Raw genomic sequence first — 21,349 nt, forward strand, 5'->3', positions numbered from 1 at the left:
TATTGTATAAAAATTATCGCAGCACCATCAGTTGGTGCGTGGCTTCTGTCTCTCAGTATGAGAAACTCTGTTACTCAAACTCAGTCCACCCCTGAGACCCCAGCTCACCTCTGAGCCCCAGGCTTATTACTCAAACCCTAGCTCATCACCAAGCCCTGTGTGCCTGAACCCTGCCCCAGTGCCACAGCCTTTCTAGTTCTTCAGACCCTGGTTGTGGCCCTGTAAACATCTGACCATTTACCTGCCTGTCTCCTCACCCATCCATATTCTTCCTAGCTATTCATCTGGCGGTTCCTCCCTCGATCCCTCCCTCCTCTGTTGGATTCCTAACAGTGAATAGTGGTGCTTTCCACTCTGCATTCCTGGACCCCCAGCCATGTTCCCACTCTTCCTAACTCCATTTCAGTTTGCCATGCCCTCTCATTTCCTCCTCGCTAGACAGACTTTGCACGAGGCCCCTTTAGTGCAGGAGGACTCTTCTAAAGTCTCCGTATGTTCTGCTACCTCTTGGCCGCAGGCATTCTGAATGTCACCTGTTGTAACCTCAGGGACCCTCCTCCCATCCATTCCCATTCTCATTGTATCTCTGTCCATTTAGAGGATGCCACAGGACCTCCTGCTTCTGGGTTCTTGAGGCACCTGCTGCTTTTGCTCCAATGTGTGCAGGCATCACTCCTCAACCGTGGCCCGCAGCCTGTGGCTCAGCTGACACCGCCCCCTCCGGCCACAGAGCAGACTCACAGTGCTTGGCTCTGTAGCTCCTGAGACTAGACTCAATAAACGATGGCTGAGTGAGTGAGTGACGGATGAATGGATGACAAATGAGTGGCCTCAGAGGCATTGTGGTAACAGTTCTTGGCACTACCAAGCATGACACATGTTCTGTACCAGGACAGCTTAACTCCTCTCACCGAGCCTGCCTCCCCTCATCTCCCATCCTCACTGTTAGAGCCACAGTAATGACCTTGGACTACATCTTAATCAGTGCTTGGCAAAGTGGCCAGGACTCTAATGTCAGAGCCCCGAGGCCTGCCCCTGCCCAGTGCGGTTCTACTGTCAAACCAGGCGCTTACTGTAAAGCTCCCCCGGCACCAGAATGGGCCAGGAGTGCATGGTATTATTGATTTGTGCTGGAGCGGCCATCAGAAGTATTGATCCAGAAACTAAGTGTTGGTTGGGGGAGGCTGCAGTCAATATCTCGCCGAGAGTGCGGCACGCTGCGTGGTTCTCTCCACAGCTGAGTGTCTTCATCAGTGGTTCCCAAGAAACACCGTGCCCTCGGAGCCCACAGTTGTCACCGCGAGCTACGCACTCTCAGGTTGATGCGGTGCCTTCCCCGTCTCCATGGCAAAGCCCACGCTTGCCCGGCTGGGAGCGAGCGTTGTCTATCTGGTGCGGATGAAAACACGAATTCTCACAGTTTTAATGTTCACGAAGGAGGGCTAGGGACTGCAGAGAATTGCTCTGGCTCTTGCCATTCAAGGAGACGGTCCTGAGTTCAGCCCCAGAACTCAGTGAAAAGACTGGTGTGATGGCACGTGCTTGTAATCTCCGGGGTGGGGAGACAGAGGAAGGCAGGTCGCTTGGGCTCACTGGCCAGCCAGCTCACTGCAGTCAGTGAGTTCCAGGCCAGTGAGAGACCCTGCTTCAAAAAAGAGAGGAGGGCGGCATCGGAGGAACAATGGAGGTTGATCTCGGGTCTCTATATGCACGCACATGCAAGTGTATGTGTACTTACATGTATGTGTGCATGTGCCTGCATACATAAACATGCATGCCAAACACACACAGACAGACCTATGGTCACAGAGGAGACACACCTGGAGAACCCCGGTGACCCAGGGTGGGGCTCACTGCTTATTTCAGGACCACATTTGGCGGGATGTGAAATCATACCTGATTGTTCAGTTGCTCCTTCGTGTGTTACAGTGTTAGGGTGAACTGACTGGTGGGTCATCAGAGTGCGCAGGTCCACTGAACCCGCACCATGTGTCAGGGAGGGTGGCCCGGTGGAGCTCTCCCTGATGTCCATTCGGTGTCCTCGGGGCCCTCCCAGACACAGCTCACGCTAGAGGAGTGATGGACATGAGGTCCTGCTGTCACACAGCTTGGCCAGCACCAGGTGTCAAGCAGGGGGTTAGCCTGGCCTCCCTCACAGTCCATCTTCCTAGAGTGCCACACGGTGGCGGTCTCTCTGCCTGTGCTCTTCTGGTGAGCTGCAGCTTCCTCGGCGTCCCAGAGAGCAGCTGTCCTTCAGTGCTCTGCTTTAGTGAGACTGAGCCTATGGAGCAGTTGAGGACATCTTCAGCCCCACACTGAGAGGCTGATGAAGTATTGTCTGTGTCACTGAAGTTCCTGCTTGGGCTAGTCCCCACAGTCACACCGGGCTCTAGTCAGAGCTGTCTGTCACAGCCCTCCCAAGTATTAGAGCCCCAAATTACATGTATTTATTTTTTATTTAAAAATTTTAGATTCATTTATTCTACGTGTCTGAGTGTTTTGCCTGTGTGCTGTGAGCTTCCAATGCCCATGTGGGTGTTGGGAACTGAATCCATATCATCTGCAAGGGCAGACAGTGTTCCTAACTGCCCAGCGTCTCTCCAACCCCTTCAGTTAACTTTTAAAACACTCCTAATTTTAGATAGTCAAGCCAAACAGCACAAGGAGGGAGCATATTATTCTAACTGTCCCTCACTTGCTCATGACTGTGCAGAGACACCACAGGGGCGTGTCTAACCCATTAGCATCACTGACCCTGAGAGGAATCTCCTGCTCTTGCACACCGCTGTGCTCAAGCTTCCGGAGTGAGTTAGACCTGCCTGCTCCACCTGAGTTTCCTCTTCATCTCTTCCACTTCATTGTCTCAGGCTAGAATCTTCCAGCAAGGAGTTTATCAGGAGAGAGAAGGCTTTTCCAGGAAAATCCACGATGACCTGACTAAGGCCCCTTTCCATGTGGTCAGCACGTCTCTGCTGGCTCCTACCTGATATCGCTGATGTCTGACAGCCTGGCCTGGCTGAGGCGAGGACCACGGTTCTGTGGTCAAGAGTGGGATATGACTGATGCTCTGATCTCATCCACTCTGGCTCCTTCCCATCTCATTCTTACTTCATCCCACTACCGCTTTTTCATCACAAGTTCATGCTCTCTTTTTTACTTTTTTTTTTTTCAAAAACCTTTCTCAAACTCCCTAAAATGTTTTAATAGCTTATACACTAGTGGGTTTCATAAAACTTCATACACCCTTAGTTCTGGCTCGCCCGCTCTCTACCCCCTTCTATCGTCACCTGCCATCCCCATCCGTGTTTAAACTTTTAGATTCCAATGCGGTCCCGCCATTCTCTCACAGCACATGTAACCCCATCCCTTTTTATTACGCGTTTTTACCCGGTTGCGAGATTAGTTCCCAAGCTGCTTCTCCATGCACACGACAGTTGGTCTACCCTACCCCTAGGCCTCTCTGCCCTGTGTGTATCAGTCCACTGTCTGCTCAAACCCTTCTGCCTCCAGCATGCCCCACTCCACTTTTATCACATCTTTGTCCTACTAACCCCCTTCCTGAAGTAAGCCCCTTCCCCATGGCCTGCTTCTAATGTCCTAGCTTTCACATTTACTCCAGGTTAAACACACAAAACAAATGATCTGTGCCCACATAGGAGAGAAGACACATAACATTTGTCTTTTGAGGCTCAGGTGACCTTGAGATGATTATTTCTGGTTCTGGCCCTTTACCCACAAATTTAATAATGTCAGGTTTTTTTTTTTAACTGCTCAACAATATTCATTGTGTACATGTAGCACATTTTCTCTATCCACTCGTCAGATGGACATCTCGGCTGATTGCACTTCCTAGCTATTGTAAATAGATGAATAGAACAGCAATAAACGTGGATGTGCGTGTGTCGCTATGGTATAAAGTCCTGGGTTTACACCCTGAATATGGTATGTGGGTATATCATAGTTCTGTTCCGTGTGTGTGTGTGTGTGTGTGATTTCCCAGACTGATTTTCAAAATGACTACACTAACAGCGTATACGCCCACTAACGGCAGGTGAGGGGTAAGGTTCTTCTTTCCTCATAGCCACACCAGCACTTATCTTCCTGACAATGGCGTTCTGACTGGGATGTGGTGGTAGTGAAATGAAGTCTTAGAGTAGTTTTAAACTGCCTTTCACGGTTGGCTGAGGTTGTTGAACACTTTTTAGTCATGTGCTTACTAGCCATTTCTATCTCTTCTTTTGAGAATGCTCTGTTGAGTTCCCTGGCTCGTTTTAAAAACTGGGTTGTTGGTTTTCTTGGAGTTCAGTCTTTTGAGTTCTTTGGGAGTTCTAGACACTAATCCTCTGTCAGGTCTGTGGCGGGCAAAGCTTCTTGCAGTCTGTGGGATGCCTCTTTGCCGGGATGGTGAGCACTCTGCTGCACAGAGCATTTGAGTTTCATGAGGTCCCATCGTCCCCTGTTCATCTTCTTTCTGGAGTGGTTGCATTCGAGTCAGGAAGTTCTGTGCCTGTGAGTTGAAACATATTCTCTCTCTACTTTCTTCTTTAGTTGGTTTCAGAGCATCAGGTTTGAGGTTATGGGTCTTGTGTTGAGCTTCCTGGTCTATTTGGAGTTGAATTTTGTGAAACATGAGGTAAGGATGTAGTTTTATTTTTCTGTATGCTGAAATCCAGGTTTCCCAGAACCATTTGTTGAAGATGTTGACTTTTCTCTGACCCGTATCTTCAAAGTCTTTGTCAAAGATCATGTAGCTGTGTGAACTTGCATCTGGGTCCTCTGTGCTGTTCCCTTAATCACGTGTCTGTGTTTGAGCTGGAACCAGGACTGCATCTCTGGGGTATAGTTTGAAATCAGGTATGGGGATGCTTCTTGCAGTATTCATTTTATTCAGGGTTGCTTTGGCTATCTTTGGGCTTTTCCAAAATCAGCAACAACACCCCTACCCCCAACAGTAAACAGTCTGTCAAAAAGACAAACAAACAAACAAACAAACAAACAAACGCCTAGTAATAAACCTGATCAAGGAAACAGAAGATCTCTGCAGTGAAAATGGTTGGACGGTGAAAAACCAATGGAGAAAAACACTAGAAGATGGAAACATCTCCCATTCTCATTGATCGGAAGAATTACTACTGTGAAAATTGCTATCTTACTAAAAGCAATCTACAGATTCAACACATTCCCAATCAAAGTACCGGGACCCTTTTTTTCACAGATGTTTTTTGATTTTAAAAGACGGCACAGGGCCTGACAGGGCTGATGTCTACGGAGCTAATGAGCAAGTTGGTTTTGTCTTCCCCAGCTCCTGACCCCAGGTCCTTCACTCACCTTATTCCAGACCCCTTGATTCTGACAAGAACCTGTCCTCATTGTCCACAGGCACTGTGGTCTCATAACTGCTGATTGTCTCTTTTCCAAATTCTTACCTCCACTTACCAAAACGCATGTGAGATCACGGCCAGCATTCCATCCACTCTGGACTGGCATGCACTGATCTTGGCACCTGGCTTTCCTTTATGTCTGCATGTGCTTCACATTACCATAGACTACAAAAGCTTAGCTTCATTCTCGCTTCTATTTATACTGTCGAGTGTTTGTTCTGCTCTCATTGACTTGACCATTCCAGTGTTATCTGTCCTAAGAAGCATGGATGCGTTTAGTTTATGATCCAAGTCACAATTTAAAATAGCACTTCCTCCTAAAACACCATCCGCTGTGCATGGATGTGACCTCCCTCTGACTTGCTCTCCTGTGCCACAGCAGATATTTTTTATTTAAGAATACTTGTTTTGCTTCCCTTTCCTTTGAGGGTGTGTGAAGTCTTTAGGATGCTCTCTGGTAGTGGGCTATCTGGGTCCTTGAGAGCCAGCGGCAGCGAAGGACGCTCCACAAGCCCTCAGACTCTGCCTTCCGCTCCTCTGCAGAGGGGGTGGGTGAGTAGCACCATTGACAAAACAGTAATGCAGTGAGGTCCGCAAGGAGCCCCAGGGCGGGACCAGGAGCCAGGAGTGAGGCTTCCTGGCTATGGTATCTTCGTTTCACCTCCATGAGGAAATGGAAGTGCCCCTCAGCCTGGCTCATGAGTATCCAAGGACAGGATGGAGAGGCTGCAGAAAGGGCCCTGCAGGCTGAAGGCAAAGCGCGATATCTCTTGTATCCTTTCCTGAATGTCGGGACTTTGGGATCCATCATAGCAGCCACGAACCCTGAAGGCCTCTGAGGTCCCTAAGTGCCTAGGACTACCTAGGGTGTAGCCCATTCATTATTCCTTTCCGGAGATTCTTGCTTGGGTCAGAGTGGCAAGTGCAAAATAATGAGTAAATGAAAGGGCCAGAAGCTTAGTGAAGTAGAAGCACTTATTCAGGCTTTTATTATTATTTTTATTATTTATTTATATTTATATTTTATATTTTATTTATTTTTATTATTTATTATTTTTAATTTTTATTCAGCCAGGCTTTTCAGGCAGAGAAATGGGGCAGGCAGATGCGTATGGCAAGAACACCGAGGAACCAGCTTGGCCAAAGCCTGGAGTGGGGCATGCTTAGGCTGGGTGGCAGCGGGTGGTCCTGAACAGTCGGGAAGGAGTCAGAGAGACAGGTGTCTCAGGTGAGGCGTTCAGATACGCTGTGAGCAAGGGCATCCTGAGATGCCACAGAACAGCATGCCGAGATCAAAGCCTGCCTTCAGCAGCAATGCCTCCATCAGGGCAATCTGCCACTATGGGACAAGGCCTGGGTGAGGGGGCCTTACCCGAGGCTGAGGGTGTGGATGGAGTAATATGGGCTTGGCAGTATGTTACACCCAGAATCCACAGGTGACAAATCCGATGCTGGCAGAGGAGGGGATGGGGTTGGAGAGACGTTTGACTTTGCTGACAGAGATTAGAAGCTCTGGACATATCTGCTGAACTATTCTCCAGGTTCCGGGTGCTTGCTAGCTGTCTGCAGGCTCAATGTGTGTGACTCCGCAGCAAATGAATCCTGGGCCAAGTGTGACTCCCCAGTGCAGGCCACAGGAGGGCAGCGCTGTGCATGGGGGTGGGGCGCAGCTCCTGCTGGGCGCAGAGTGTTCACTGCAGAGGCCTGGACAGATGTCACCAGCAACTTACCGTCTGCAAGGCAAACCAACCTCGTAGCTTTACACAGTACAGTATAAGCGTCCCTTGGGGAATTCTCCAGAGGAGAGTGGGCATGGTACATGGTAGACATCTTCACACTGACCACGTGAGCTTGCTCACTGATGAGGAGAATCTGGAGGTGCCAGGGGATTCAGTGGGTTGGGACAAGACAGGGTCAGATGTCGACTCTGGATTTCCCATCACCCGCTCTTCCATACATTGCCTGTGTGTGTGTGTGTGTGTTGTTTGTTTATTTTATTCGTGGGTAGTATATTTCAAAGGGCGTATAGAGTCCCTAAGTGTGGAAGCTTCATCAAGGAAGTGGAGATGTAGAAGACTGTCCTCGTGCTAAGCATGTTTGGAAGGAGATGTGCAAGCATTAGCATAGAAGTAAGCATCAAAGTGTGTGCAGAGGTGCACACTGAAGGGGCCTTGGGATCCTGTGGTTAGGGTACACCCACATGAGCATCCAAGGACAGGAGAGGCTGCAGCAAGGGCCCTGGGGGCTGAAGGCAAAGCGAGATATCTCTTATATCCTTCCTGAATGCCGGGAATTCTACACCTACATGAAATTGCTTTTTAGTTTACAATTAAAAGGGAAAATAAGGATGTGCGTAGAATTGGGGATGCGGATGCAGGCTGTCCTTAGGTGGTTTAAGAAAAGCACGTACACATCTGCGCATTTGCACATGTGGCCTATGTTTGTGCAGGCATGTATGTGCCTCTGGCCGTGACCTTCTAAAGCCTGCCACAGCTGTGACTCCTCCATCTCTGTGGAGGTCTCCACAGCAACTCCATAGTCGGAACTCTCTTCTTTTTTCTCCAGTTTGGCTGGTCAGTCCCCAACCCCAGCAGCTGTTTACTTCCCTGCCTTATACTGTTGGAAGGGGCCATCAGATTTTTTTCTAGCTTCCATTCCTCATGAGTAAGTAGCCATTTGTTTCCTTTCTGTCTGCTACCCAGTCTCATGAGCCTCACATCCCTTCCTAGGGCAAGTATTTCAATTTGGAGGAGTGTTGCAGTTGGAAGAAACATGCTACATACCACCAGCTCGGCTAGACTGATCTAGAAAATCAACCACGGGCCTTCCAAGATGCTTTCCTCCTAGGAGACGCTAGGTCTTGCCAGGTTGAGAGACAATATAACCCTCACCGCTCCCCACTGGGCCCAAGTTTAGAAGGGGTGGAACTGACAGGCCTGAAATGCTCCGGCAAGGCCTGGGTTGAGATGGGCAGTGACTTAGATACCCACACAGGTGGGCCGCTGCACGGAGGGAGGGGGGAGTCGAGCAGGGGAGCTCAGGTTTGCTTGGACCCTGCTTGGGTCTGTAGACAGACTCCATGCGCTTCCATGGTGAGGCTCCATCTCTTTGGCAGTGTGCACAAGGACACAGGGGCCGTCTTTCACAAGGTTGTCTAACATGTCTTCCTGCTTTGGGGGTTTGAAGACATTCTCTATTCCCTAATTCATAGTTTGGGAGCAGTTCAGGAGATCAGCCGTCCTCCCGTGTCTCGAAAGTGGCATCTAACTTGCTTGGAAAAGTGCACCCTCCAGAAATAGCGACTTTGGCAGGAAATCTGGGTAAGGTCCCATGATTGCATAAAAACTAGTGTTCATTTTACACAGAGTGTCAAGTCGGTCTTTAAATAGCAGCCTCATAAGCACGAGCCATTTTATTATCCATTAAGTCATTCAGCATCTACTATGCAGGTTTTCAGGTTATTTTCCCCAGAGGAGTTTCTGATATGCAGTATTCTTGCAGGAAAAAAAAAAAAAATAGGTGGTGAGAGGAGAAAGAGAAGTTGTTGAAAGTACCTTGCAAGCAATCTCTTATTGCATTTGCTTGATAATTTAGGCAAAATTCAGATATCAAATTTGAGACAAGTAAAAAGGAAGTCTTCAGGAAGCGTCATGAGCTCAGGGCTGTTTGCTGTAGTGTAGCTAGAGTTTTTTGTTTTGTTTTGCTGCCAATCTTGGTTCTGTCTATGGCAACCACAGGCCCAAGGCTGCCACTATGTCCCCGTTCTGAGTGGGATGCCCTGGCGGGCCCAGGCGGGAAAGACAATGTTGTCTCTACTGTAGCTGGAGCCTTGTGTGGCTCAGACATTGCAATTCCTGTTGAAGGTCATTTGGGGATCCCAGAGCAGAACACAGGGTCACTCCACATCCATTGCGGGAGTCTCTCACTCCAGTTATTCCCACACAGGGCCTCCAAAGCAGCACAGATCCTCTGGGCATCCTAAAAGCAGCACAGAATATGTAGAGCCTGGCTTTTCAGGCTCAATAAGCCTGGGCTTATTTTGGGCTCCAGGGTCCAGTGCTTGTCAAATTCTCTAAAAGATTAGTGGACGCCACAAATGAGGAGGTGATGGTGCTATAGAATGCAGGTCCCCTTTCACATCCCAGTGAGGTCTGGGTGGAGAACTGAGAGTCACCGTGACAGACGCTGATGGAGGTCACTGTTCTCTGAGGATGGGAGACCGCAGAAGGACTCAGCTCAGCCCCCCGCAGGGAACGGCAACAGGCAGCAAGCTCCCTCCATCCATGGTAGCACTAAGCAACATCACACGTTGTAGCCCCGACTTCTGGCTGGGTCCTGAAGAGACAAGGTGGATAAGAAGAGCCTTGGGATGTCATTTGCATGACACAGTGACATGGCTTGAATGGCTGTTGGGAAAGCTTCTTCTGTCTGTGTTCATGCCTTGCTCTGTTGGGGTTTTGATCACAGGATGCATAAGGTTAGGAGAGAGATTTTGCAACCCTGATGGTGGTCTGAATTCACTGAAAAGAACCCTTGGGTCCTTCAGAAAGAGCAAACTGAGGAGGCCACACCCCCTTTGTTCAGGTAGTTCAATGAATGCAGCACCCAGCCCTGCTGTGCTGAAGCCTGTCACCACCTTCGATGTGGGGACTGGCTTGGTGTTGTGTTCTTAGCATTGCACTTGGCCTCCTCTTTCTTTCTTTCTTCTAACCTGATACCTCTAAAATACCCTTCAATAGGGGCCTGGCATGCCTTCCTGCTAGGCTGGGCATATTCCCAGAATGCTGGTCTTTGGAACATGGACATTTCCAGCGATAAAACTCAAAATGCTTCGTAACTTGTACAACGTGAACACTGATATCAGCCATACATAAAGGTATGTCCATGAGGCTGAATGATGGCTGAAATTCAGCCCTGTGTGGGTGTCAGGGAGTTGAGGGCACAAGCAGCAAAGACTCTGACTACTTAGCACGTAAGACAGGAATGCTGTGGAGTTATAACAGCTGGCCTGTTATGCCCACTGCTGATGTGTTCACAGTCTGTGGGGATGTTGTGCCAGATGCTCAGCTCTGAACTTCTAGGATCTCTAGGATGCCATGGTGTTTTCTTGGAGTCTGGAGGTTTCTGGGAAATTCCTGCTTCCAGGTCGTATGAGAGGATATCTGAGATGTCACTGTCCTCTGGGAGGCAATGTCTGCAATGTCTGGATAGTGGTTGAAGGGAAAATCTCTCCCATAATCTCAGGTGTTTGACTTGGTCCCCAGTGGATGACATGCCTGGGGGAGGCTTAGGAGCTATGTCACTGGGACAGGCCTTAAGATTAAAAGCTCTGCCTCCTGCTTGGGGTCAAGATGTGAGCTGTCAGCTTCCTGCTCCTGCTACCATGCCTGCTGCTTGTAGTCATGCCCCTGCTCCACAATTGTTGACCTGTATTCCTTTTAGCCCAAATGACCTTTTTCTTCCATAAGTTGCCTTGGTCATGACATTTTATCACAACCACAGAAAGGCAGCTAATACAATTTGGGACTTCTTTCTCTTACCACTTTCCCAACTTCATGGCACTTACTGAAAGCCATACTTAGTTCTGCTCAGTGCTAGAATCAATGTCTCTGCCTGGAGAGGAGAAGTAATGGTCATTAACTATCAAGCCAACCACCAGGTAGCCCCAGTTCCAGGAATCCTAGGATCTCTGGGTGTTGAACCTGGGTAATGGGCCATCTCCAGGAGGCCAACGGTCACTCCCACCTGTCTCCCCACTGCTTGCTCTGGTAGGGATCATGACTGAGCCATTTCTCCTGCACATAGTCATTCTCCATCCAAATCCTACCATTGTGCTAAAGGGAAATTCATGTGTCCTTTCTCTCCCTCTGATCCACCTCCACTCTGCCTATTCCTTCCTCCCTGAACTACAGTGAGTTCTCTGTACTTCTTTCTGGCCAATCTGGGGTTTCTCTTGCTCACTCTTACTATTTCCCTGGGGGCATGGAGAGATTTTCACACGCTTAACCTGGGGAAGGCAGGCTGAAAGCATGCTGGAACTCAGATAAATGAGAGGTTACCAACCCTTTATAGTGATGAGCCTACTTGATTCCAGCGAGACCTTGTCAGCAAAGATGGCGAGGTGGCTGGTTTATGTTGTCCTGGATAAATTTAATCTAAGCTGTGAAGGGCATGGCTGCAGAGTTCAAGAAGGCAACATTGTTTATGGCTTGATGGATCTGGAGACTCAAGTCACCTCTGACCCTGATGTTAATTAAATGAAGTAGGAAGAGAAGCCTTGTTCTGCATTGTCCTCAGGAGATAAGTAGTTAAAGATGGTTTGTTTCATATCTGTCTGGTTCTTCCTGCCTGCAGGGTCAAGAACACACCTAAGGGTATTTTTTTTTTTCTACATAAGAGTGTCCGGAGGGTGAGACAGAATGGGACTTAGGACACGTCTGAGTGGAGGTGTGTTGGTGGCTCTAGTTCTGAGGCTTATGTCTGGAGTGGCCTTTCCCTCAATATGTACGGGGCAGGGAACAGACAGGAGGTGCTGCTTCTGTGGAGACTTACGGTGTGATGAGCAGGACTAGGGACAGAGGTGCCCAGGTGGGGATGATACCGAAGCTGACTTTAGTAAATAAGTAGAATGTAGCTAGATGAATATGGTGGTTTGAATGAGAATGGTTCCCATAGCTTCATCTATTTGAACAGTTGATCCCCTGTATTAATCAGAATCTTCAAAAGGAACAGAACTGATAGAATGAATATACATATGCGTATCTATACATTTATATCCCAGATATGTGAGGTTTATTAGAATGGCTTACAGGCTGTAGTCTGAACAGTCATAGTAGCTGTCTTTGGACAGGAAGGTCAAGGATCTGATGGTTTTTCATTCATGAGACTGTGTTGGAGTCCAGTGAAGTCTGTGAAAGATTCCAGTTTTAAGTCTACATTTGGAACTCCCAAGAGGAAGGTTCTAACAATAGGGAAAGAATGCCTTAGGAATAATATCAGTGAACTTGCCAGTGGGCCTGAAGGCAAGCAGGCAAAAAGTGAATGCTTACTTCTTCCCTGTCCTTTTAGGTGGGCTACCACCAGAAGGTGTGGCCAAAATTTTGGATTGGTCTTATCACCTCCATGAACCAATCATGAAAATCCATTATAGATGTGCCCAGCTTATTGGGTTTTAGTTGATTCTAGATGTAGTCAAGTTGACAACCAAGATTAGCTATCACATCCCTAGTTTGTGGAACTGTTTGGTAAGGAGTAGGAAGTGTGGTCTTGTTTAGGAATATGTCACTAGCACAAAGTGTTTGCTTTCATCCTTGTGGTTATGGATGAAGATATGAACATTCAGCTGTGTCTTCACTCCACCACCATGGCCTGTAGGTCTCTTATACGATAGCTTTCATAAGCTTATACCAATGCTTTCATTGATGAGTTGACTTGGTCATGGTGTTTTTCACAGCAATATAAAAGTGGTTCAGATGATGAAGAAATGAGAATACGGGGTGACAGCAAATTACCAAATGAGTGATTAGAGTCAAAGCTGGGGTTTATTATTGGAAAAGCACTAGGTACAATGAAGGCGTGAGACTGAAACAGGAAGTTAGAGACTTGCCAGCCTGGACTTAGCTTGCTCCACACTGTGGGTCTGATGACCTCAGGCCACTGTCCCTCGCTGAGCGTGACAGTTGGCTGGTGAAAACGACATTGTAATACAAGTTTAAACCTGTATCCCAGGGCTTTTACAAGCATTTGAGCCATTCTGCAGCTGTCTATTATTTAAGGAGAGAGACAAGTACCTCTTGGTATACATAGGATATGGTAATCTACCACCATGAAAAAATATTACATATTTCAAACCCCAGCCAGTGCTGTTGGGAACATAGCCAACGCCTTTGTTTTAGAAGTCACAGGGGTCCCCCAGTGAGTGAACCCCAGAGGACTGTCCATTACCCTGCTGTCTAATTGTGTCTCAGGGCCTCCAGCCCTTGGTGTGGGACCAAGAAAAGAAAGAGGCCTTCTGGATTAGGAAAATTGTTATTGGATTGTTATTATTGGATTAGAAGAACCCCACGGCTACTGAAGTATGATCAGAGCAATAAGCTGGGCTGGCCTGGCTAGTCGCAGAGGGAATGTTTAATGAAGGGTAGCATCAGCTCTCACAGTGGCTGGGGAGTGCGTGTCTGCAGCTGCAGTCCAGGCAGTTTCTGGGTGTTGATTTGATGGGAAGCAGGTAGGACTTGACCAGACACTGCTGTGAGACAGGAAGTCCCAAAACTAGGGGATGCATAGCCTGCCCCACTGGAAAGCACACAGTGCCATGATGGTATCCCCCCATCCTGTGGCCATTTTCCTTCCTGTATCAATGCAGTTTTCCTCGGGATGTGATAAAATAACAAAACTTTGTTACAAACCAGCCACACAAATATGAAGAAATTTATAAAAATACAGTAAGTTTCTTCAGCAATAGGGTCAAATATGATATAGCTGTGCTATGTATGCCAGGGGAGACAGGAATACATCTCTACTCATCCCAAATAGGGGACTAATGACAGACCAAAGTAAGGATTCTACTAAAGTCCAACTTGGTGAACCAGGGATTTTCATTGGGATTTTCATTAACTGTAAGTAGTTATAGGAGTATGCAGAGGGAGTTACTTGCAGGAACAGAAATGAGTCAAAGTCAGCTGCATCACCAAGGCCCACCACAGCATGGTGACAGCTCATAAAGCTAAGGACCTGGAGCTTACTGCACAGCCTGTAGGCAGCTTGACAGGCCGGAGAGCATCTCTTTCAGGCAGCTCAGCAGGTCTCTGATTGGGCGGAATGGCTAGTCTGATCCTCTTCCTGAACTCCACTTATCTGAAAGTGTCTCTTGGTAGTTCTTACTGTTTGTATAAGCTTGAGAAGGGAGAGAAGAGAAGCTTGAGAGGAGAGCTTGGGAATCTGGTCAGTTTCAGGGACTTCCTGAAAATATTGAGTTGTTCATTTCTGGTTTTAATGTACTTCCCTGAAGGATGGAATATTTCACACACACACGCGCACGCACACACACACACACACACACACACGCACGCACATACTCAGACACACAGTCAGGAGAGGGAGGCAGACAATTCATAGAACTTGCATGTAGGTAATGAGATTTTATTTTGTGTTTTCTAGATCTTTCTAGATTTTTAAAATCAGAATTATATCCCCCACCCCTTTTTTTATCTTGTACATAGAGGCAGGAAAATGTTTGCCAAGAACCTAAAGGTACCTTTGACGGTGGCACATTCCAAGCCATGTGTGACCCAGTTATGATCCTGCACTTTGGCCTTTCTAAATTTGTTTCAAGCATGTCGGGCAAAACTGACATATGCAGGCCAAATCAGGTTTGCTTGGCCTCAAAGCTGTGCGGTCTTTGAGGAAGGCATGGAGGGTGCCCCAAGGAAACCTGGGGCGGGGGTGTCAGCACACGTATCATATACTTTTCTATTGTGATAAGACATGATGACTAAAGCAACTTATAGAAGGAAGTTTACTTGGGCTTACAGTTCCGGAGAGTTAGAGTCCATGACGCTGGAACAAAGGCATGGCGGCAGGAACAGAAGGCTCACGCCTTGACCCTCAAGCAGAGAGCAGAGAGAGCACACCTGAAGTGGGAGGAGTCTTTTATCTCTCCCAGTGTGCAAGCCCTTCCTACAGCAAGGGCACCCTCCCTGGGCCTCCCCAGATAGTGCCACCAACTTGAGACCGTGTGTTCAAGTGCCTTAGACTATGAGGCCAGCTCGTTTAAACGACCACAGCGCTGCTGTTCAGTCCTAGGACGGCCAGCACGCAGAAGATTCCGGCATCCGTGTGATTCCTGCTCCTGGCGTGTTCTGTGAGGACGGTGGCACACTCGTGAGCACTGGAGCTGGCTCATCCTCCAGACGGCTGCTTCTCTCCAGGTGGCTCGCACATTGCTACCGTTTGGTGGAAAGCGACTCTGCTTCGGTGGCTCCTGCAGTTAACACGTGCTGGTGGGCGTGCGGTGATGCCGCCCACAGCCTCTTTCCCGCTGGCTTTACTGTATAGTATTTCAGGATAGCTGTCCCGTACTGTCCATGGGAGGGGCCGGGCACCACATCACCTGCCCTAGTGCTCTGTGTGCCCAGCAGCCCGTTATGCACCCCTCACCCGTGCACTAACTATGGGGGCAGGCACTGTACACAGCAGGTTTATTTGAAATATTTTTTAAGTCAACAAATGCGTGCATATGAATGCACAGGTGCACATGCGCACACGCGTGGGGAGGCCAGAGGTTGTCCCAGGTCTCTCCCCTTTAAGCCGTCACGACTTTCACACCTGTGCTGTGCGCTTCCTACCCCTACCCCATAAATACAGTAAATAAGTGTAACAAACAAACAAACAAACAAACCAAACTTTAAACAACAACAACCAAACTCCCAGAAGCCTTTCTGTCTCTGCAGCAGCCCTGCATGGCGTCACCCGTCTCCTCAAGCATTCAGATGAATGGAGGATCCCTTTAGAAGTGACAGCCCAAAGTGTAAGAATGATAAACGGCTCTGGCCTTGATAATTTTTATTAAGCACTAAATGTCACATTTAACCTGCATTACGGGAAGCAATTACCCATGTATCAACAGTCAAGCAGCGCAGAGTGCGGTGCCCGCAGGAGCATGCTCGGCTCCATCTGGGAATAAGGATTTTCAATTAGGAGGCAAATAGCTGCGGAGGGATGCGGTCCTCCAGTGTCTCCCAGAGGAGGCCACTGAGTAGAGTCTTCACACAGACGCCAGCGTGGCAGTGTCAGCCGACCGGCCCCAGCCATCTGCTGCCAGAGCAGCCCCACTTTATCAAATCTCAATATTTACAGACGCTGATCAGCTCGTGAGGCCAGGATGGCTCCCTGCCAGGGAGTTCTGGGAAATTCATTTTAAGGTGTGTTTCAGTAGGCTAATTAATTTACAAGCACCTGTTTCATGGCTGGGAGCTGTTAGTGCCGCAGATGAGCACAGCCAGGAGAGAGACTTTATCCCGGAAATAGATTTCAATGGATTTTAATTTGCTGATGGCACAGTTGTAGGTTTAATGGGAGTGGAGCCTGGAGCCCCCATTTTTTTTCTTTCTCTTTTTGGAGTGGGTCTCATTGGTGGCTTGGCTCTGCCGTTGCTGTAAAGGGCAGCCTCAGCAGGAGGGGACCAGGCGCCTGTGGCCAAAGGGCTTGGGAAAGTGGCATTGACTGAGCCCAGTGGGACGGTGCTGTGGCATTGGCAGTTGGCGTAGGTAGATGCCTAGGGAAATTTGGACTTCAGACATACAACAGCAGTGTCCCCGTAGGACCTTCCTACACCGTTCTGCCTGCCATACACCTGCTGATTGTCCCGTCTCCTAGACCTCGCCTGCTGGGTTTGTTGGCTGCACTGTGGCTGACATGCCCAGAGACGTGAGCTCTGCCCTCCTGTGGCTCCTGCTCAGGACATTAGTGTTTGAGGCTGAGTCTCCTGTACTTCTGGCCAAGGCGACACCCAGCCCCAGTTCTGTCCCAAGACTCTTTGCTCCGGGCTCTACTCCACATCCTCCAAAGACTACATCTCTATAGCCCACCCCACCATCATTGTTGAGAGGAACTTGGGCACCTCTCCTTGTCTGGGCAGCCTTGGGCTGTTTGGTGATAGCAGTTGTGTGGATAGACCAGAAAAAAGAGCAGGAGAGTGAAATAGGCACCTTACTCCACACTCTGCGTGGTTACTGCTTCTCCCCAAGCTGATGGATGCAACAGCTTAACGTTTTACAAGCTGAAGAGAATGTGTGAGGCTTGCCGGTGGAGCCCTGAAGAGGAAACATCAAGAAGGTGCAAAGGGTCTGCTGGGTGAGAAGGGTTTGGTGTGCCCTTCCTAGCGAGGTGCAGTGCCTGTGGCGCTCAGATATCCCTTCCTCCTGCAGGAGTGCTGACACAGGACACCATGCAGAGGAGCCAGAGGGCTGCCAGTATCCTCGGTGAAGGCTTGGCTAGGCCAGGAGTACCTCTAGGATTAGTCAGGGATTTCTGTAGTCTCTGGGTGTATGTGTACCCATTCCATCTCTCTCTCTCTCTCTCTCTCTCTGCTCCTCTTCTCTCTCTCCGATTCTATCCTTCCTTCTCTTCACCTGTTCATTTGTGTATTCTGGGTCCTTGCTAGCCTAGAGCTCTGGCAATCTTCCTGCCTCGGTCCCTCAAGTCCTGGGTTAGTGGCATGTGCCATCACACTCAACTCTATATCCTATGTCTTCAAAGCCATTCTCTTAAAGACACAGAGGGTATTTGGTGTCCTGAGAGGACCATTGCTTCATGAGAGCCTGCAGGACAGTGGTCCCTTCAGTATTAATGCTGGAAGAAAACTCTAGGTTTCTCGGTGACAGGCTGGTGCTTGCAATGTGCGTGTTTCTCTGTGCCACCATGTGGTGACCTCAGCACCCTAACAGTTCTGTCCTCCACAAAGAGGCTCAGCATGCTGGAGGTGGGAACTCAATTAGTCTTGCTCAAATAAGTATTAAAAACACATTTTTTTTAAAAAGGCTTGCAAATAAGCAGATCATTCAGTTAATTAAGAGGTCAGAGATACCAGTATAGGATAGAATAAGGACTTGGCTAGTTGTGGTCCCTGAGGGGAGGAGTGAAGATACGGAGGAGGCTTCCTTTTACTCCCCATTCTCTCATCCCCTCTCTAAATACACTTATGCATGCGGGAAATGAGCGTGTGGGTGCCGATACTAATGTGGACGTGTAGGCAGATTCTCCTGCGACCTGGCTGCAAAGATGTGATAGATGACATTGGTTGGTTGCTCTGAGGAAAATTGCTTTCTCTCATAAGTCAATAAATGTCCTAAGGAAGGAGCCCAGATTGTAGGAGGATGGGAACCGGCCACCATGGTGGGTAGGGAGTCCAGTCCGCATTCTGTAAGAACCACTGAAGAGTGGAGTCGCTCTGTGGATAAACCACTGAGGACAGCCTGAAGGAGGTACAGGAAGGGATGGTTCCTTTACCAAGGAGCATCCGGCAGTCCACCCAGTGAAAACTGTTCCACCCTGAGGGGCTCCTCCCTCCCCAGATCTGTGTATTCACCAGTGGCCACTGCCCCTGCACCTTGTCCTCCCCACCCCCACCCCGCTCCTATGTTGACTGATGTATCCAAAGGGTGGAGCTGTGGGAGAGCAATGAAGAGCCTGCAGAGGCTGTCACAGTCGGAGAGCCTGTGGTGGCAGAGCACCAGGCAGGATCGCCACCACAGTGCCATGAGCAGGCAGCTGCTATGATACCAGGAGGGTAGCAAAGGTGTGAGTCCAGGAAGTGGGAGTCCTACATCAGGCTCTCTCGTGTCTCTCCCTGTGAGCACATAGGCTCAGCCGGGGTGTGTGGGGTGGGGGAGCTCAACTACCTTTAAGGTAGGTGTTCACATCACCATTACATGCAAGGGAATTACCTCCGACAGCCTCAGAAAATACCGAATCCCAAGGCTGTCCTGGGTGAGCCGGCAGCCTCAGGCTCCTAAAGCAGCAGTGAGCCTGTAGGCTACAAGAACTCTCCCTTGTAAGCCAGGTGAACAGTGGGGAAGGGCTGTCTCTCATGACACTGTTTTGCTGTGTGTCAAGTCCTTGTAGTAGTATGAGTTCATGGGCTGCATTCAGAGTTCACTATTTGTGACCGGTGATTCCCATCATCAACTCGATTGGATTAAGATACACTTGGTTATTGATGAGACACATTCCAGTGTTTCTGTGAGTTCCCAGAAAGAATTATTAACTGAGGGAGAAGACCTTTCCTGGGTGTTTGAAGCACTGCCTATGGGCTGGGGTCCTGCTTTGAAGAGGGGAAAGAATAGATATCACTGATCAGCAGTGTTCTTTCTCTGCTCCGTGGTGCATCAAGGGACAAAGAAGATCCTGCTGCTCCTGCTTCCAGCCGCTCTCATCACCCTGGCGTTCCAACCATGAGGGGCTAAGCTCTCAAAGCCTGAGCCAAAATGAGCTCTTCCTCCCCCACGTTGCCCTGGCCAGGTATTGTGCTATGGGGAGAAAAGTAATCAGTAGAGTTCTTTAGGGGATTTAGGAGGACACAAGGACAGCAGACCCCCAAAATCTGAGCTTGGAAATGTTCGTGAGGCCTGGGGAGATGGCTCAGTCAGTAAAACACTTGCTATGCGTGAGAACCAAGTTCTGGTCTGTAGTGCCTGTATAAAAAGCTGGCTGGGTGTGGTGATATGTGCCTGCAATCCCAGCACTGGGGAGGAGAATATGGGGGCATGGGGGAGCCTTGCTGGCCAGCTGGCCGAGCTGGGTCCCTGGGCTCCAGCCTCAGTGAGAGACCATCTCCCAAAGAACAAGGTGGAAGAGTGATCGTGGAAGACCCCTGGCCTCCATGCCCTTGTATACATGCATGGGGAAGCAGTTGAGGAAGATATCTATGTTGATACGTGATTAGTTGTGTGCAGGCCCACAGGCACACACATGCACCCAGGTACACAAACACACATTAATTTGTTTACTGTGTGACAGATAACCAGTGTTGGCTCTAGACAGGAGTCAGGGCCAAGTCTAGAAAGTGAGGGACTGGCACTTCTGTATTGTGCGCATGCCCAGGGGCAGTGCTCATATCCATCTATGGACAGACTGTAAGTGTCCTTTAATGTGATGTGAGTTTCCCAGCATGATAAGAATGCAGAAACCATGGCCTGCTCACTTCCCATCACACTCTTCACACAGATCTTGGCCCAAGAAGCCAGGCAGCTAGCATGCCTGGGATCCTGGGAGGCCCTGTGTTCATGATGAATCCCCAGATTTCCATCTTCAGGAAAGCATGGGGCCCACCAGACGGGGGCTCATTAATTTAAGACAGTTGAACTGGCGTGCTCCGGGGCTCACAATTCAATTATGGAGGCAGATAATCTTCTGGGTGGATCACTGAGGCTGTGATTTTTAATTAATTCTGTGCATGTGGGGACGCTGTGGGAAGCACAGCCTGCACACTCAGGGCTGTCCCCTCTGTGTTCCTGTTGGTGGATTCTGCCCAGATGCATGCCTGGAGCAACACTTCCCAAGCAGGCGGGGGCCACACCAGCTTCCTGTGCCTGGGCGCAGGTCGGTCTGAAGATGGGTGGAGCCAAGGGTGATTTCCAGGCCTTGCTGGGCTCTTCTAAGCCTGTGGCATGGCTTGAGGCAGTGGTTTCTGCCCTGTTCTCTAGCTCATACCCCCAAATCCCAGTGAAGTTGTGATTGATTAGCAAATGAGTTTCTTACTTCACTTTTTGTCTGTTTTGTTTTTGAGACAGGGCCTCACACACCTGAACCTGGCCTCAGGCTTGCTGTGCAGCCAGCAATGGTCTTGTGTTTCTCACAATCCTGCCTCTACCTCTCAAGTGCTTCCTTTCCAAGAGTAGTAGGTGTGGACCACGACACCTGGCTGGGGTTATGTGATGTCCTCAAGTCTGGCTTTTACATGGGTGCTGGAGATCCAAACTCAGATTCTCATGTTTGTATAGCAAACACTTCCCCCACTGAGCCATCTCCACAGCCCTTAAAATGAATATATTTTTTTATTATTCTTACAGTTTCATATGCCATGGAACTGTATTTGGCTGAGGAGGTTCCTTGACAGTATACCTCAGTGTGTATTGACTGGGCTAGGAGACCTTCCAGATGTGGCTAACAGGTCAGATATATTTGACCCAAGACACAGCTGACCTGCCTGCTCTAGGCCCAGAGTTAAGATGGCCACAGGTCAACACTGTAGGCTGTGTGCAAGGTCTCATTAAAGACTAGTTTTCCTGCTTATACAGATAAGCCACCCAACCTGCTTGCCTTCTGCCTGCGGGCCACCTGCGGGCATGTTGCCTTTAAAGGCCGTGTTTGAAAGCACAGCAAGTGAAGAGGCTTGTCCCTTATCGTGATCATATAGTGGTAAACATACCTGAAATAAGATTTGGTGTTTTGAAATTTTACTTTCTGTGGTA

This window comes from Meriones unguiculatus, chromosome 4 (assembly GCF_030254825.1).
Source record: "Meriones unguiculatus strain TT.TT164.6M chromosome 4, Bangor_MerUng_6.1, whole genome shotgun sequence".
Lineage (NCBI taxonomy): Eukaryota > Metazoa > Chordata > Mammalia > Rodentia > Muridae > Meriones > Meriones unguiculatus.